Below are 14,744 nucleotides of genomic sequence, written 5' to 3'. Positions count from 1 at the left end.
ACCAGCAGGTGAGAGTATCTATATGTCAGTAACTCCCCGCTAAAGTGTGATCCATACCACCTAACCGGATTAAGATTGTCTGTGGAAACTGTTCATTGAATACAGACTCCGGTGTTACTATTTTGAATACATCATAAGACTGTTGTTCCGAGTGGGGATTTGCCCCTATTTGCATAAGATTGCATATTTCATCTGGGGAACTCCCCCTTCTCATGAGATTTCAAGCAGGTGTACCACTGTAACAAGGCAAAACAAGGACTATTTGATATTACGGGCCGAGTAGAAACAGGCAGTTACACGTCTGTCTGTTACGGCAACAGAAGAAAGTCCCCTATACACAGAGACTTGTATCGGGAATAGAACCCAAGCCAGATAGTCAAACATATACCTGTCTCTTTCTGCATGTTTTTTCCTTAGACGTTTATCTCCTTAACCATTCACATAGAGGATCTAATATCAATATAGTAATTTGTATTAGCAATTTTATTTAGAAGCGGTTGTGATTGAAGAGTGTTTGGGCCAATTGCATGAGAGATTGCTTGGATTATTTTTACTGTGTTTTTGATTTATTGTGTTTTTACCTTTTATATCATTAAAAAGTTGTACATAATTCTAATCCAGGCACGAGTTACCTCCAATTATTGACTCAAGTATTTTTATATGAGGATTGTTAAAAAACTGTCCCAGGACAACATAGTATCGTTGGTTTATTAGCCCACTGCTAGGTATACTTAATATATATTTTAGCGCCACCTACACTACACACATTCAGGGGCTCTCCATTTTGAAACCCTCCAGTTCCAGGTGATAAACTCTCTGCATTATCCGGTTGTTCTGGGTTATCCCTGTCTCCAAAAGCACAATCCCAGTCTCGACTGGCGCAGGTCCGAAATTTTGTCGTGGTCTCCGCAATGTATTTGCACTTGTCTTCAGAAACCAGTTAAAGTCTTGTGCACTTCTTCAGTATCTCCATTGCCAGAGGAGTACCAAGAGTTCCTAGACATTTTTGACAAGGTGCGTGCCGGTACGTTGCCTCCTCACCGGTCTTACGATTGTGCCATAGACCTGCAACCCGGAGCCATTCCTCCTCAGGGCTGGGTTTACCCTCTGTCTGTTGCAGAGAATTGTGCTATGGAGGAGTATGTTTCCGATGCTCTGTCGCGGGGGATCATCCACAAATCCTGCTCTCCTGCAGGGGCTGGCTTCTTCTTTGTGAAGAAAAAGGGTTGCAAGTTAAGACCATGCATCAATTATAGGGATCTTAATCGTCTTACCATTAAGAATGCTTACCCTATTCCTCTCATTACGGAACTCTTTGACCGCCTCAAGGGTGCTACGGTCTTTACTAAGCTTGATTTGGGAGGAGCGTACAATCTCGTTAAGATCAAGGAGGGCCACAAATGGAAAACAGCATTTAACACCAGGAGCGGGCATTATGAGTATCTTGTAATGCCCTTTGGCCTATGTAATGCTCCTGCTGTTTTCCAGGAATTTATTAATGATGTCCTACAAGATATGTTGCAACAGTGTGTTGTGGTGTACTTAGACGACATCCTCATACACGCACCCACACTTGAGGCTCATCGTTCTGATGTTACACGGGTTCTTCAGAGACTACGTGAGAACGGCCTGTTTTGTAAACTTGAGAAATGTGAGTTCCATCAGACTCAAGTAACCTTCCTAGGTTATGTTATCTCCGTTGCAGGGTTCTCCATGGATCCTGACAAGTTATCTGCAGTTCTGCAGTGGCCTCGCACAGTTGGTCTTTGGTCTATTCAATGTTTTTTGGGGTTCGCCAATTACTATAGAAAGTTTATTAAAAACTTTTCTTCCTTGGTCAAACCTATCACAGACATGACCCGTAAAGAGAATGATCCACTCCATTGGTCACCTACTGCCATTGAGGCCTTTGATAGTCTTAAGACTGCCTTTGCTGCTGCTCTAGTTCTGGCTCATCCTAACCCTGTCCTGCCTTTCGTTCTTGAGGTCGATGCGTCTGAGACTGGAGTAGGTGCCCTCTTGTCTCAACGTCCTACGCCTGACGGTTCCTTGCATCCGTGTGGTTTCTTCTCTAAGAAATTGTCTCCAGCTGAGTGCAATTATGAAATTGGCGACAGGGAATTACTGGCCATAATTTTGGCACTCAAGGAATGGAGGCATCTTCTCGAGGGTACTAGCGTGCCAGTGCTCATTCTTACTGACCACAAGAATTTAACTTATCTATCTGAAGCAAAACGTTTGTCGCCCTGACAGGCCAAATGGGTTCCCTTGAAGAAGTTGCCTACCGCTCAGGAGCTTGCTTCAATTTTTGCCCGTGAGGTCTTCTGTTTACATGGGTTACCCAAGGTGATAGTGTCGTACCGGGGTAGCCAGTTTGTCTCCAGATTTTGGCGTTCCTTTTGTGCTCAAATGGGGATCCAGCTCTCCTTCTCCTCGGCATATCACCCTCAATCCAATGGGGCTGCGGAATGGTCTAATCATGCTCTGGAACAGTTCCTCCGTTGCTATGTCTCAGATCACCACAATAATTGGTCTGAACTGTTACCTTGGGCAGAGTTTGCTCGTAATAGTGCTATTAATGCTTCCTCCTAGTTATCCCCGTTCATGGCGAATTATGGGTTTCAACCATCCTTGTTGCCCGATTCATTCATGTCTCAGGGGATTCCGGCTTTGGAGGAGCATCTCCGGCAACTCCGTTCCACGTGGGTGCAGATTCAGGATTGCCTTCATCGTTCTATGCAGCGCCAAAAGTTCCAGGCTGATCGTAGGCGTCTGCCTGCACCTTCCTACCAGGTTGGTGAGAGAGTTTGGCTGTCCTCCCGCAACTTGAACCTTCGTGTGCCTTCCAATAAACTGGCTCCCCGTTATGTTGGTCCTTTTCAAATACTCTGATGGGTCAGTCCTGTGGCCTACGCTCTTGACCTTCCTCCTGCAATGCGCATCTCCAATGTTTTTCATGTCTCCCTCTTGAAACCATTGGTTTGTAATCAGTTTACCACTGTGTTGCCTCGTCCCCGTCCTATCTTTGTTGACAATCATGAGGAGTATGAGGTCAGCAGCATTATTGACTCTTGTATGTCCAGGGGCCGTGTTCAGTATTTGGTTCATTGGAGGAGCTACGGTCCAGAGGAGCGTTCATGGGTTCCCTCCTCTGATGTTCATGCTCCCGCCCTCCTCCGTGCCTTCCATGCCTGTTTCCCCAATAAGCCTTTTGTCCTTCCACAGGGGAAGGGGTCGTTGAGGGGAGGGTACTGTCAGGGTTTTTTCCTGACTTGTTTGCCATATGCTGCTGGCAGCCATTTTACTCACCTCTCTTCCTGACTATGGTGCATTGTGGGGGATGCTGCTCACTTCCTGCACTTCCTTTTATGGCCAGACTGGTTTACATCATCCATGTGAGACAGGATGCAGTCTCAGAATTGTGATGTCATCACTTATTATTTAAAGGGCCTCTGTCCAGTATGCTTTGTCCTTGCGTGGTCTCAGACCTGTTTTTGAGAGCTCCTGTGTATTACCTGGCTGTCTGACGTCCTTCCTGGTTCCTGATCCCTGGCTTGTTCCTGACTCTGCTGTTCTCCTTATTCCTGATTCCGGCTCGTCTGACTACTCGCTTTGGCTCCTGACTCGGCTTGTCTGACTACCAGCTCTGGTTTGGATTCCTGGCTTGTTATTTGACTTGTGGACTTTTTATTATTTTTTGCTATTAATAAAGGTGTGATTATTTTTGCACTTCTCGTCTCAGTCTGATTCCTGGCACCCTGACAGGTTCAAGACAAAAACACTGCTTTGAAAGCTTTGATAAAGGACTGTTTACCTACTAAACAACCTGAAATTCTTGAACCTCATATACAGCTGCCACAACCCTTTTCAGGGAAACGCTCTGAATACAGAGATTTCAAAAACGCATGTCATTTGCTCTTTACACTAAAACCACGTACATACCACTCTGACAGGATAAAAGTTTGTACCATAATCTCCTTTTTGATAGGAGAGCCCAGAACCTGGGCTTACAGGTTTTTTGAGAGTAACAATCCAATACTGGATTCTTTACAAAACTTCTTCCAAGCAATGTCTAATCTATATGAAGATACCAACACACAAATTACTGCTGAGCAAAATTACGAGCCCTGAAGCAAGGTAAAAGAACCGTGGAAGAATATACAACTGACTTCCAGATGTGGGCATCAGATTCCGAATGGAATGAAGTAAGCTTAAGAAATCAGTTCCGTCTGGGACTATCAGAGGCATTAAAGGATGAACTTTCTCGGCTGAAATTACCTGATAGTCTCAGTGGCCTCATTAAACTCAGCACTACATTGGACAGAAGGCTAAGAAAGAGAAAGGCCGAAAAAGGCATATATTAGAGTCCACAGAGACGCACATTTCCACCTACTACTAGCCTGGAGAGGTCTCATTCACATACTGTTCCAATATAGATTGGCACGATAAAAGGACCCCTATCACAAGAGGAAAAAACCAGAAGAAAAGTAGCAAACCTCTGCCTCTACTGTGCCAACAAGGACCATACCGTGTCAACCTGTCCACAACTGGCTAAACAAAAAAAGGGTAAGCTTAAAAAGATTGTTCATTTACTCAATATAAGCACACCTAATCAACTTACAGTACCTCTCTCTTTGCAGTGGGACAGACAAGTCATCCAGACTAATGCACTCATAGATTCAAGGGCATCGGGGAATTTTATGGCTGCCACATTTGTTAACAAGCATAAAATTCCAATTGTGTGTAAGCAAAATCCTGTCTTTGTCAAGTTAATAGATGGCACCTTCATACAAAAAGGTCCCATAACACACCACACAATACCATTACTCACCACCACACTTGACGGACATACTGAATACAATTAATTTGACATCATTTCCATAGTAATGCATACAGTTATCTTAGGCCATTCGTGGTTAGCCACACATAACCCAAATATTAACTGGTCACTTAACAAGGTTACGTTGAAATCTGACTACTGCAATAAGACTTGCTATCCTCACTGCACAATTTCCAACATTGGGACTGTGGTACCACTTGCATATCAGGATTTGGAGGAGGTGTTTGATTTGAGAGAAGCTGAAAGCCTTCCTCCACACAGGGACTTTGACTGTCCTATAGATATTATACCAGGTTCCGTTATACCGTATGGTAGAATATACCCCCTTTCACAAAAGGAATTAACCCACTTGCGAACTTATCTAGATGATAATCTACGAAAAGGATTTATATCACATTCCACTTCCCCTGTGGCAGCTATGTTTTTTGTTAAAAACAAAGATGGAAGTCTTAGACCGATAATTGATTACAGAGCTATGAATGCCATAGCCGTTAAAAACCGATATCCGCTACTTCTGATACCGGAGCTTTTAGCACGCCTCACAAGGGCAACCATATACACTAAACTTGATTTAAAAGGGGCATACAACCTTATAAGAATTAAACAGGGCGATGAATGGAAAACAGCCTTTCTGAACAAGATACGGATTATACCAATATAATGTAATGCCATTCGGATTAAGTAATGCTCCAGCAACCTTCCAACACTTTATTAATGAGATTTTTCTTGATCTAACTGATATTTGTGTCATAATATACCTAGATTACATACTCATTTATTCAACAGATATTCATGAACATCAGAAACATGTTCGCTGGGTCTTAACCAGATTGAGAGAGCATGAACTCTATGCCAAACTTGAAAAATGCATTTTTCATGTTAACCAAATAAAATTCCTAGGATACATAATAACCCCTAATAAAATACAAATGGATCCGGACAAGATTATTGCGATTACTAATTGGCCTCAACCCACGTCAGTGAAATCCCTGCAGAGATTCTTGGGGTTTTCAAACTTCTATAGAAAGTTTATAAAAGATTTCTCTACTGTAGTTAAACCACTAACTCAACTCACCAGTAAAAATCGCAGGTACATTTGGACGGAGGAAGCGCAACAAGCTTTCTTATTGCTTATTCAACAGTTTACTACAGCTCCCATTTTAACATTGCCCAACTATGAACATCAGTTCATCTTAGAAGTTGATGCATCAAATTCTGGTCTAGGTGCAGTTCTGTCACAACGAGACAAAACAACTCAAGTTATACACCCAGTAGCATTCTATTCCAGAACACTACTGCCTGTAGAATGTAACTACAGCATTGGTGATAAAGAACTGTTAGCTATAAGTCATCTCCTGAACAATGGAGACATCTCTTGGAAGGAACTGAAATACCTTTCTTGATCTTTACGGATCATAACAATCTTCAATATCTTAAGAAAAACAAAACTTTATCTGCCAGGCAAGTTAGATGGGCACTTTTCATGGATCATTTTAACTTTCAAATCACTTACAGACCAGGAACCCATAATACAAAGGCTGATGCTTTGTCAAGAATAAAAGAAACACTATCAGAAAAGGATGTATTACATTCAATTATTCCACCAGAAAAATTCTTGGGATCATTGACAAAAATGGAGAAGGAGATAACCGTTGCCTTACAGTTGGAACCCAATCCTCCTCCAGACTGTTTTAAAGACCCAACGTCAGGGCTATTCTATCATAAACAAAGGTTATATGTACCCAAAACCCTGAGAGGAGCGATTCTCAAACACTCTCATGATAACGTACTTTCAGGGCATATGGGTATACAAAAAACCTTTAGACTTAACTAAAAGATATTTTTGGTGGCCTCAAATGGAAAAATCGGTTCAGGATTACGTCAAAACATGTGACATCTGTGCTAGAAACAAGGTAGCCTATAGAAAACCCATTAGATTGCTAGCATCACTCCCAATTCCTGATGTGCTGTGGTCCATCATTTCAATGGACTTCATAGTCGACTTACCGCTATCTCAAGAATTTAACACCATTTATGTAGTAGTAGATCATTTAACTAAATTGGCACATTTTATACCACTCAAGAATCTCCCAACTGCCATGATCACAGCTAAGGTCTTTCTAGAGACTATAGTACATCTACATGGTCTTCCCACTACTATAATCACAGACCGTGGTACACAATTTACCTCCGCCTTCTGGAGATCTTTATGCAAACTTCTAAATATTGACACAAGATTCTCCACTTCTTTTCACCCACAAACAAACGGCTTAACAGAGAGGTTAAATCAGATATTGGAACAGTATTTAAGGTGCTTTACAAGATGATTGGGTCTCTTACCTGCCGATGGCAGAATTTTCATACAATAATTCTGTATCATCATCCACTAAGATGACCCCATTTTTTGCTACTTATGGGTATCACCCATCCACTATATCACTATCTAAAACTAGTGTTACTTCTCCAAGTGCTTCCCAGTTCACCTCAACTTTGCAGCAGAGAATGAACCTTCTCAAGTCTCATTTAACCGAGGCAAAAGAACATCAGAGATTGTATTACGATCAACATCACAGTAAAGCACCTGCCTACAAGGTAGGGGATTCTGTACTACTATCCACCAAACATCACAAGCTGCAGTCACCTTCGAAAAAACTGTCTAATCAATTCATTGGACCATTTAAAGTTAACAAAGTAATTAATCCAAATGCAGTCAGAGTAACTTTACCCAGGGACTATAGAATTCACCCTAGTTTCCACGTTTCGTTATAGAAATCATATGAGAAAGATACCAAAACTTCTGACAGGGATCCGCCACCACCAGTGGTGTTAGATAACCAAGAGGAGTTTGAGGTTGAGCTTATGTTAGATTCCAGGATCAGAAGAAAGAATTTGGTGTATTTCGTCAAATGGAAGGGTTATGGTTCGGAGGAGAATTCCTGGATTCCTCACTCAGATATACATGCTCCAGTCCTTCAACAGGCTTTCCATCGAAGACATCCTTCTAAGCCCCGTTTGGGATTCCCTTCCTTGATGTGGGGGGTATGTAATATACCTTTAAGGCATATTCCCTCCTACTTCTTTCCTGACTCTATTTAAGGAGACTCCTCCCTCTGTTTCTTGCCTGATTATTGAATAAGTTTCCACCTAAGGAGTAGTGAACTTCTCCAAGTCTCGTACCTCAGGTCAAGTTCTAAGGCTAAGTAATACCCAATTGTACTTTGTCTTATTATTTAATTCCAGTGTTACGCTCTAACCTTTAATCTCCTGCATGGAGCCTTTCATACGTTCTCAGCAGTTCAGAATCACTCTCTGGATTCATCACTACCGCAGCAGCTGTTCACTCCTGTCACTCGCGCTGTGTATCAGTACAGCGTTACCGGAACTCTTAGACTGCACTTCCGGTTTACTCACAGGATCACGCTAGCTCTGTTTGATGAGCGACGAATTCGGGGAGCACTTCAAGTAAGTTCTGGAACAAGGACTCAACAGGTAATTCCTATAATCATTGAATACAAATCGCTGAACTTTACTTTATGTGGTTTATTCAATTTATTCTGTTATTGCCACAACCGCATCTGTTTTGACTCTGGATAGTCCTTTTCACTTATACTTATCTGCCTCATTCTGCTATAACGAACTCTGAGTTCTGATACGATATATGTCATATATGAATTGGATGCCAAGACCTCTGTTTATTGCTTGAACCTTTATCTCGCTACCTTGGTTATCATGAAACCTGAAACTGCTACATTTAATCTAGTACCTATGCTGTTTGCATGTCTTGTGTCTCTGTAAACTGCTCTAATTGAGTTTGTTTTCCAAGACTCATGCACTACCACTATCTAAACCAAGTAATGTGCTCACAATATCTCACTCAATAGCTGTACCTCTAACTACTGAGTTTGTTTATATCAGAGCAACAACAAAATTTATTAGATTAACTGGGTAGAAACTAGTATTGTTTAGAGTCTATCACATTTTATCTCTAGACATTACAATTATTTAGTTAATGATAGTAATTTTTATTGAGATTTATTTTAATTATATTAAAGTTAGGGGTGTTAGGGTTAGACTTAGGGTTAGGTTTAGGGGTTAATAACTTTAGTAAAGTGGCAGGGATGTTGGCGGCGGCAGATTAGGGGTTAATAAGTGTAGGTAGCGACGACATTGGGGGCGGCAGGTTAGGGGTTAATAAGTGTAGGTAGGTGGCGGCGATGTCAGGGGCGGCAGATTAGGGGTTAATAAGTGTAATGTAGGTGGCAGCGATGTTGGGGGTGGCAGATTAGGGGTTAATAAGTTTAATGTAGGTATTGGCGATGTCGGGGACAGCAGATATGGGGTGTTTCAGGGGTTTATGTTAGGGTGTTAGGTGTAATCATAACTTTTCTTTCCCCATAGGAATCAATGAGGCTGCGTTACGGAGCTTTACGCTCCTTTATTGCAGATGTTAGGCTTTTTTTTAGCCGGCTCTCCCCATTGATGTCTATGGGGAAATCGTGCACGAGCACGTAAAACCAGCTCAAAGCAGCGCTGGTATTTGTGTGCGGTATGGAGCTCAATGCTGCCATATTGCCTGCTAATGCCGGCTTTTTGCAAACCTGTAATAGCAGCGCTATAGGGAGGTGAGCAGTAACAATAACTTGCAAATTATTTCCGAGCTGCTCATAACGCAAAACTCGCAATCTGGCCGTGAGTTTCTGAGAGTTTTTTTCTGAATCGATAATACTTCTGATTTACTGTTGTTGATCTTATAGCCTGAGAATGATCCAAATACCTCTATAATCTGGAAGATATTGTTAAAGTTTTTCTTTGAGTTCTTAGAAAATACTAATAGGTCATCGGCATATACTGCCAGTTTGATAACCTTCTTGTTCAATTCTATTCCCCGGATATCTTTCCTTAGTGCAATCAAAAGTGATTCTAATGCAATATTAAAAATTAGGGGGGAAAGGGGGCATCCCTGTCTTGTACCCCTTAATAGCGAGAAATAGGGAGTTTTATTATTATTTATAACAAATGCAGTTTTAGATTTCCTATATAGCATTTCTATCATGTTATAGCAGTTACCCAGATATCCAAACTTATTAAGGGAAGTACGAAGGTGATCCCATGTGACTGAATCGAACGCTTTACAGGCATCTAGCGAGATTATGGATAGGTTTTCTTGAGTTTCTCTATTATTATATTTCTTATTATACCAATAGTCTGAGATAGTTAGGAAAACCTTTCTTAAATTAACGTTAGATGATCGCCCTTTCATAAACCCTGTTTGGTCAGAGTGAATAATTGTATCTAGGGAGGTCTGGAATCTCTTTGCCAGGATAATTGTTATAATCTTATAATCAATGTTTAAGAGTGAGATTGGTCTATATGAGTCAATTATGCTAGGGTCTTTCCCAGGTTTGGGAATCACAATAATTGTGGATTCATTAAAATCATCTAGGGGTTTGAGATCTCTAGACCAGAATCTATTTAAAAGTAGGGTGAGGGTAGGTGTGATTTCTTCCTTAAGTATTTTATAGAATTCTGACAGAAGGCCATATGGTCCCGCGGCTTTATTATTGGCAAGGCATCAAATTGTTTGATGTACTTTTTTTTCAGAGATGGGCTCATTCATTTTATCTAATTGTACTTTATCTATTCTTGGGATTTCAATAGATTCACAAAATTTGTCCTTCTTAATCTCGTCAATTGATTGTGCGGAGTATACTTCTGAGAAGTGTTCAAAAAATATCTTCTGTATATCTTTTTAATTAGTCCATGTGGTCACCTTTTCTACTATTTTAGTTATAAATCTGGGTGATTTCTGATTTTTCACTGTTTGAGCTAAAAATGTACCCGCTTTATTACCAAATCTGTAGTAATGCGAACATGTCCTCATGTTTTCTTTAATTGTGTTTTGAGCAAATAACTTCTCTCTGTTTTCTTTAACTTAAACATACTTCTTCTTCCAGTTATCTACACTTTTTTTTTATGTACTTGGCGTACATATTTATATGGCACTTAGGCACTTATTTGTCTTTTTCCTCATTTTTATTACAAAAGTTGTAATTTCTCCTCTTAATAATATAATAGAATATATTAGTTTTATTAAGATAGTTGTTATTAAATATATCATATTCTATCCATTTTTCTTTTAAGAAATTTATTAATTTGATATTGATTAATAAAAATGAAGGGAAAAAGAATTGATTTGACTTTTTACCTTTTATTCATGGGATTCAGAGAGATGGAGATAGGGGTGTGATCTCAAATAGTAATGAGATCAATACTTGCTTCTTGGATACTATCCACTAATTTATCAGAGACCAAAAACAAATCTATCCTTGATAGCGATTTACTAGATTTAGATACAGGTATATTCCCTATCATCTGGATGTGTAATTCTATAGATATCCCGAACTCTTAGGTCTCGCTGTATTTTCTTAATAATAATACTTTCCCTTTTCCTTCTAGCCTGTAAATTTCTTTAGAGGCCTTTTTACCCCTTTGTGCTGTATATCTTGATTCCCTTTACATCTATCTAATATCCTATTAGGAGTGAGGTTAAAATCTCCCCCCATAATTAAATAAGTGTCTGAATTTATAATTAATATGTCTCGTAAGTTATGCCAGAAGTGTGTATCTTCTTTCTTTGGGCCATAAACATTGCGTATTAAAAAAAAAAATATTCCCAATTTCTATTTCCAACAAAATATAGCTTCCTTCTTTATCTCGAACTATATTATTTATCTTATATTGAAGTGATTTATTTAAAAGAATTGCCACACATTTTTTCCTTTGATAACATGGAGTAAATATAACTTCCTTCACCCATCCTCCCTTTAATTTAGCTGCTTCTTCCTCTTTTAGGTGTGTTTCTTGTAATAATAAAATTTGGGCTCCCATTTTTTTTGTGTACTTTAGAATAGATTTGCGTTTAATAGGTGAAGTAATTCCGCCTATATTCCATGAGATAATCTTAAAAACCATTTATTTCATATATACAAATAAGTGACCATAGGAGAATATATAAGGTCCCCAATCCACTAATGGGGACGGGGGACAGGAAGGGAGGACAAAAGGAGAGGGAGATAGAGAGAAAAACGGAAAAAAAACAACAATAAAAAAAACCCGACCCACCATAGATATTTACTCTTGTTCCTATTAATACCTAAAATTGCATCCATCTTACTTCCTGTAATATATACATCAAAAAAAGAATAAAACACATAATATAAAACAGTAAAAAATTTAAATTCCTCCACGCTTATTTCTCATTTTTACCAATATGCGTTTTCAAGAACAAATTAACCTCTGCAACTTCAGTAAACAGTTTATTCCCTTCTTTTCTATTTCCTTTTTTCGTTTACACGTTAATTCTTGCTGGATATAGTAACCACGCTCTCCATTCTTCTTGAATTAACCTACTACATAGTGGTGCCATGATGCACCTTTTGTCTGATGTTTCTATAGAGTAGTCATTAAACAGTAATATTTTTTCCCTTATAATTAATTTCGTTATTTGCTTTCCTGTAAGCACTCATTATGTTGACATTGTCTTGAAAGTTTAAAAGTTTCATGATAACTGGACTATTAATTCTTGTTCCATCAGTCGCCTTCCTTTCTGGGCCTATCCTATGTATTCGTTCAACTACTATTGCCTGTTCCTCAGTTTTAAAACTAATTATGTTCATTAGTTCTTTTTCGGCAAATCTTTTAAGATCTTTTTCAGTTATTTCCTCATTTAAACCCATTATTCGTAAATTACCCCTCCTTGCCCTGTTTTCTAGATCATCAAGTTTTGCTTTCATAATTCGTATTTGCTCTGACATGGACTGTGTATTCTGATCGCTTTGTGTCTCCCTATCTTCTACGTATGAAATTCTTTGTTCTGCATGAGAAAGTCTAGTAGCAAATTGTTTAACCTCGTTTGCTAATGAGGTTATGTTATTTTGAATTAAATCAAATTTAGGTGTAAACAGTGCATCCAGTTGTTTTACTAAGTCCTCATTGTTTGTGTTCTGTGTATTAACCCCTTCATTGAACCCAACCGGGGCTTCTAGTGCAGATCTATTACATTTTGTTTCCTGGTTTTTACTTCTAGAAGTCATATTTGGTGAATTCAATTTACTTTTTGTCCATACAAAAAAGTGAAGGTGATGGAGGGAAGTGAGTGAAATAGCAACTATACTTATATCTAGTGTTAATGTTCCCCCGTATCATGATTTATTTAGTGTATATCCCTAGTGTTGGCCCTACAGCACCTTTGTTCCTTATTTTATTTTATTTTTCCCCTCCCTTCTTTCCACTCTCCTTTTTTCCCCTTTCTTTGTCCTCACGTGCTAACAATATGAGAGCTTAGAACTATTGATTTCTAGGTCTACCAGTTAAGGTAAACTTATCTTATCCAATAGTAAACACTGTTATATCTCAGCAGTAATTATTCTTGCCTAGCAGTTTTAAACCATGTTCACTTCCTATTAAATCTTATCTACAATCAGCATTTATATACCCTCTAGAGATTATATTATTATTTGACAAGGAAACAGCAAGCTTATTTTAAACAGATATCATTGCATAAGTATGAAACCATTTATATATATCCATAAAAAAAAGAAAAACAAGTAGGAACAGTTCACTCCCAAACCAAAATCAATTAAGTGGCCTTAATTTCACCTGTTTGGGGTCACTTTGCAGAACTTAGACATCAACATATAAACTTACTTTCTGACAGTCAAATCAAAGCTCTTGTGAGCTGCTGGTGCAATGCTGAATACGGAGAGCGTATTGCTCTCCACATTCAGCAAGGTCTTGCGGACCTAATCCACACTGTTGGATCAGGTCCACAAGACCTTTGATACATAAGCCTCTATGTCTGAACAGTAATTAATAATTACCCTTGTTTTTATACCCACCGGGTATTACATCAATATTAGTATTTAGCCAAAGTGCATTAGGCCAATTAAAATAATTATCGCTACAAGACTATTAGCCCACCTAACAAGTACAGCATATGCAGGTATTTTAAATATATATAGTTTAATTTCAGAAACTAATAAAGAAAAGGCCAAGCAAAGGTAGGTCACACCCAAGGCCCAGTATGAACGTATTTAACCTTCAGCATTTTAAACTTATTTTCAAATGTTTCAATAACACATCTATGTATATATAGCCTTATGAGTGGGCAATTGGCTATTAATTTGTATTTATCCTCGGTGAGTACACAGTTACATGCTTTTTATTATATAGCTGTTCATACACATATATATTTCCGTGGTTATTAGGCCACATAGGCCAAAAAAAAAGATTCAGTTCCAGCTTAAGCTGTAGGTATGCATAGCCCCCTTTTCCTTAATGTAGTTCCTCAGAGTCTTGGATCTTGAGTCCATATTTTAGCCCTCCTTACTTGCAATTGGGGGTAATTATCAAGGTACAGTGATTTTCAGATGGTCACTAATTTATAAGGCAACTCTGGGGGGGGGGGGGGCTACTTCACCCTCTAGGCCCTAATCTTGCATGAACTCTCTTACCCGATTTTAACCCACAATGATAAGGAGTTATACACCTAGAGTTGTTCCAATTATGTATGTTCAGCTGATTTAATGTGTAGAGAAAAAACTGTTCACAGAGGAGCTGTACTTATCTTGCTCTTGCTCCTTCCCGTTATTTATTCTAGCCTGTGAATGATCTTGTTTTCCCAACGACTCAGCTGGAATCCCCCTTCCAAAAGTGGGCTTGATGGTGGGTCCGTCTCAGGCTTTATGTCTGCCTGCGTGTTGGTCCTTTACAACTTTTGTTGTAGGGCCATGCAAAACTGCGTCTGTGGAGTGTTCCTGCTACCCCTGCTCGCCGCTCATCTGCGGGTCCTGGCGGGTAGTGCACTCTTGTGGAGCTAAAGGTGTTGCTAAGATGTAGTTGGGGT

The sequence above is a fragment of the Bombina bombina genome, chromosome 2 (genome assembly GCF_027579735.1).
Source record: "Bombina bombina isolate aBomBom1 chromosome 2, aBomBom1.pri, whole genome shotgun sequence".
In the NCBI taxonomy this organism is placed as follows: Eukaryota; Metazoa; Chordata; class Amphibia; order Anura; family Bombinatoridae; genus Bombina; species Bombina bombina.
The sequence above is the reverse complement of the archived record's forward strand: the minus strand, read 5'-3'. Positions refer to the sequence as shown.